At 43.9% G+C, this 5273-nt stretch overlaps 1 protein-coding gene across 1 annotated transcript in view; it reads left to right on the top strand.

Annotated features, from left to right (window-relative positions):
• The first annotated feature begins 1906 nt into the window (after window positions 1–1906).
• LOC114043735 (phosphatidylinositol N-acetylglucosaminyltransferase subunit Q-like) overlaps window positions 1907–5273 on the top strand; it is a 64415-nt gene continuing 61048 nt past the window's right edge. Inside the window, 1 exon segment of the mRNA XM_027862895.1 lies at window positions 1907–1972. The gene's annotated coding sequence lies outside the window, so the exon portion shown is untranslated.

The following is a 5273-nucleotide window of genomic DNA, read 5'->3' as shown; positions in this document are numbered from 1 at the left end:
GTAGTAACCAATAATATTAATAACTCACATTTTCAAGGTGATTTACAATTTCCTAAGCACTTTCTATGAGGCAGGTGGTACAAATATTAGGAAGCCCATTTTACAGATGAGGAAACTAAGGGGGTAGAATTGGGATTCAAACACAGGTCTCTTGACTCCACATTCATGTCTGCACAGTACAGGGTCCCCTCTATTCTTCAGTCTCACTGTCAAGGTTAGACATGGAGCTCATTGCAAAGTCTTGGGCAGGGGAGGATTTGGATCTGAATTAAATGTTAAATAGTGAGATGTGTCATAAACCCTTTTGGGAGTACTCAATGTCCTTTAAATAAAGGGGGCATAAAAACGGTGTTTTGTTCTCCAGTGGTCACTTCTTTGGATCTTACAGAGGCTTAGAGCAGCTGTTGGGTTGGGCCTTCCTCCTGACAATCTTCGGGTAGCATTAGGTACTGATGTGGGGTGGGGTGATTATCAGCAGGGTCAGAGCACAGGGAGGATCTAGGGAGGATCCTCTTTCCCTCCCTCCTCCACCCTAGGGAAGTCTCCCCATGCCTTCTGTCCTGAAGTAACACGAAAGAGAACATGGAGCAGATGAAGTAGACAGAATTATAAACTAGAGCTTGAGTACTATGGTCTACTAAACATCCCAAAGAAAACAAAAGGTATATCCTATGAAATGACATATACTTCCCCTATAGAAGTGGTCATTTTCAGGATAAGAGAGAAATCCAAAGGATGGACTGAGCTGGGGAAATGGTGAATATTTTAGAAGGCTGACCTTAGCAGGAGTTCCTCCTCTTTCTCCTCTAAATGGGAATGGACAGAAGTTATGACTGACCTTTTAACTTAGCTCCAGACTGATGCCTAAATCCATCCACAGCTTAGGCTGACCCCAAAATTTATCCATAGCCTTGACCCTAACCACAGTAGACCTTGAACTTCATCCATAAATTAAGCCGTAACTCCAGCTACAGACCAACACCCTAAATCTGGCCTTGTGTCTGTGACCACTGACTAAATGAGCAAGGAGCTATGATCCTAGCAGAAAAGAAGGATACAGCATCATTATCCACACTTTCCTTCCTCCTCTTCCTTGTGGCCCTGGAAAATTATTTGCCAACTGGTGATTAGGAAGGCAAATGTGAGGCTTTAGGGGGCAGTCTGGGTTTTGGGGTCACTCTGGGATAGGATTTTGGGCAACTAAATGGCACAGACGATAGAGTGCCAGGCCTGGAGTCCGGAACATGGACTTTAAATCCAGCCTCAAACCATTACTAGTTGTGTGACCTTGGGCAAGTCACTTAACTTTGTTTGCCTCAGTTTCCTCATCTGTAGAGTAAGCTAGGAAAGGGCAAACCAGTATTTTTGCCTAGAAAACCCCAAATGGGGTCACAAAGAGGGGGACACAAAACAACTAAACAACTCGGGTAGGATTTAGGAGTCAGTCTGGGGTTGAGTTTTGGGGTCAGTCTGGGGCTGGATTTAGGAACGCGACCGGGGCCAGGGTGAAACTAAGAGACCTCTGTAGAGATTCCACCAAGCACCTGGGGTGGGGGTGGGGGGCTCCCCTGAGTGGGCCCCGGAGATGAAGGGTTGGGATGACTCTTTCAGGGTTCCTCTTGCCCCATCCCCTCCCTGATCCAAGGCTAAGCGGCCTTTCCCTTGAGGATGGGGACTGAACCCGAGGCGGAATGACAAGCGCCTTCTGGCCGGGCTCCGCAGCTCTGGCTCAGCCCACTCTCCCCAACGTGGCCGAGAGCGGAGCGGAGCGCCGAGCGCCGGCGGAACGTTAGAGCCGAGAGCCGCGCGCGCAGCCGAGAGTCTCTGGGGGAAGGACCCACCGCGTAGTCACTGCCCGGCAACGGGCGGAAATGGGGATCCTGTCGGGAGGCGCGGCAGTTACGGGGCAAGGGCAGCTCGGGGCCCCGCGGAGCCGCCGCCTGCAGCCCGAGGGCTCGGCCCCGGGAAGCCGGTGTGTACACCTCGCCGAGCCGGGCGGACTGGGGCGGGCAGGGGCGGAGGGGCAGCCCCGGGCCCTGGGCCGCACGCTCGAGGTGGGGACGATTCCAGGGCTAAGCGGGTTCCTGGGGAGGTCGCGCTGACGCAGTGGGGGCGGCTCGGGGCCGGCCGGGCTTCGGAGCCCGGACCCGGAGCAAGGGGCTTGGGGACTGGACGCCGTGACCGGGAGGGGTCGGGAAAGGCTTCCGGCCGTCCTACTCTGCCATCGATTGGCGCTGTGACCTTGGTGGCTGGACGGGAAGAATCTGGGACTGGGGAGCCTGGGTTCGAGTTCTGGCTCTGCCACTTACTAGCCGTGTCGTCTTGGACGAGTCCTTCCCCATTCCTGGAGCTCAGATTTCTGCCGTATAAAATGTAGAGTGTTGGACCAGATCAGGGGGTCCCAAAGTTTTTTGTTCCGCAACTCCTTTTCAACAATTAAAAAAAAAAGGGTTGTGATGATTTATTTATTTTAGATGGAGGTTTATTCATTAAGTGCTTACAATAATAACTTTTGTCCCCAAAAGAAAATATGTTTTGTATATATTTAATATAATAAATTCATTATATATACTATATAATTATATGTATACAGTTATAAGACATATTTTACACCGATGAGTATGAAAATTCTGAGTATTAAATTATAAAACTAGTTTTAAAATAGTTGCAAATATTTTATGTGGGATTTTCTGTAAAAATTAAAATAACCTAGAAAAACTTAATCCTTGCTTTTATTTACAATACTTAGTATTAAATTTGTTTTACAAATTGTTGAATATACATAACATTTTTAGTGAAATAAGTTACAACTTGGAATATGTCTAACATGATAATCATGTTGTTCAGTCATGCCCAACTCTTCATGACCCCATTTGGGGTTTTCTTGGCAAAGATACTGGAATGGTTTGCCTTTTCCTTCCCCAGCTCATTTTACAGATAGGAAACTGAGGCAGATAGGGTTAAGTGACTTGCCCAGGGTCACACAGCTACTAAGTGTCTGAAGTCAAATTTGAACTCAGATCTTCCTAATTTCAGGCAGGGCACTCTGTCCACTTAGACACCTAGTAATCATACATAAACTTAGTTTTGGTGGTGGACTGTTTTTATTTGAACAAAGGTTTACAATATTTGGCTCAAATAGCAAAGGGAGAGGATATATTTTAAGACAGCTGGGCAATTGTTTACTGTAACAATGACAGAATTTTTAACGTGAATCCCTTGGACTCTAGTTGCAATCCCCCAAGAGGTTTTGAAACTACTAAATGGGAACCCCTGTACTAGGTGATCATTAAGGTCCCTTCCAGCTCCAGCAATCTCAGAGTTATGGGAATTTCAGTCTTTCTGGCCCAACACATATACCTGACAGTGGCTTTTGCTTTAAAGACCTCCAAGACAAGTGTGCTTCTGGACTGCTGTAATTGTTAGGAAGTTTTTCCTTACTTTAACACTGTTTGCCTTTTCCATCAAAAATTTTTAGCTGCTAGCCATGGATTGCCTCCTTTCCCTTTCCTGGGCCTTAATTTCCTTGTCCAGTCAAACAATGGTAGCGTTGGAAGGGACTCTGGAGATCATCTGGACCAACTCATTTATTTTACATAGTAGGAAACAGAATCCCAAAGAGAACTTGCTTTGCCAAGATCACAAAGCAAGCCAGTGGCGTGAGCCTGGTCAAAAACCTAAGTTTCCTCTTTTGGAAAGTTCAGGGAAGTTTCCGCTAATGTCTCTCCGCTTTTGAGAAGATTATTTTAATTCTGGAGGATTCCTACATATAATCTGGAGCCATGATATTAGGTATACTCTAGAGCAGAGTAGTCAAACACACAGTTCCTAGACCATATTGGCCTGCAACACTCAGAACATGCAATTAGGAAGTATTTAGCAAAAGAAATAAAAATACATAGATGACGTTAATATGTCTTTTTCTAAGGTAATGTGCTGCCCGAAGGGTTGCTATTTGAGTTTGACACCACTGCTTTTGAGCAAGTTTCAGAATTTAGCAATAACAATAACAACAATAATAATAACTAACATTTATGTAGCACTTACTATGTGCCAGACACTGTGCTAAGGGCTTTATAATTAAGATTTATGGCCTCAGACCAAACACTTGACACTTACTAGCTGTGTGACCCTGGGCAAGTCACTTAACTCCAATTGCCTAAAACAAAATAATAATAATAATAATTAAGATTTATTCTGAGCTTAATTTAAAATAAAAGGTTTTGATGAGGGGCAGCTGGGTGGCACAGTGAATAGAGTACCAGCCCTGAAGTCAGGAGGACCTGAGTTCAAATTTGACCTCAGACCAAACACTTGACACGTATTAGCTGTGTGACCCTGGGCAAGTCACTTAACCCCAATTGCCAAAAAAAAAAAAAAAAGTTTTTGATGCCTTTTTTTTTACATTACCTTAATTTCCCCCAGTATCCTTCCATCTCCCCTGCCCAGAGAGCCCCTCTCTCTATTTTTTTAAGACAAAAGAAAAAGAAAATAAACCTGATCAATACATTGAAAAAGTCTGATAATATGTGCAGTGTACCTCCCATCTCTGCATGGGGTGGGGGTGGGGAGGTCTTCTCATATCTCTTATTTCCAGGCATGCTTATTCTTTGTAATTTTCCAACATTCACTTTTGATTTTTTTATTTGGTTGTTTACATTGTTGAAGTCCTTGTGTATGTTGTTTTCTTGACTCGGCTTGCTTTGCTCTGCATCATTTCATGTTCATTAGTTCATGAATCGTCCCATGCTTCTGTATACTCTCCGTTAATATTTTGTTACATTCACTTATCAGTTTGTTCAGGCTGCTATAATCAGTGGGCGTCTGCTTTGTTTCTGATTCTGTGCTATCACAAAAAATACTGCTTATAAATTTTTTAGTGTATATGGAGACTTTCTTATCAAAGGTCTCCTTGAGGTATAAGCCTAGTAATGGAATATCTGGGTCAAAGAGTATAGACATTTTAGTCACTTTATTTGCATAATTCCAAATTGATTTTCAAAGTAGTTATATTGATTCACAGTTGCTCTAACAATGCACTACTGGACCTATCTTCCCACAGCCCCTCTATAGCATTGAGTGTTCCCATCTTTTATTATCTTTGCCAGTTTTCGGGGCTAAGGTCAAATTTCAGGGTAGTTTCAATTTGGATTTCTCTTATTAGTAGTGATTTGTAGTATTCTTCCCCATGGTTGTTAATAGTTTGTAAGTCTTCTTGTTTGTTAATATTCATTGATCACTCTTCTACTGGGCAATGGATTTTGGTATATATG

Source organism: Vombatus ursinus, unplaced genomic scaffold, assembly GCF_900497805.2.
Source record: "Vombatus ursinus unplaced genomic scaffold, bare-nosed wombat genome assembly UNPS02014770.1, whole genome shotgun sequence".
Taxonomy (NCBI): domain Eukaryota; kingdom Metazoa; phylum Chordata; class Mammalia; order Diprotodontia; family Vombatidae; genus Vombatus; species Vombatus ursinus.
Note: the sequence above shows the minus strand (reverse complement) of the source record. Positions and strands in the feature narration are given on the sequence as shown.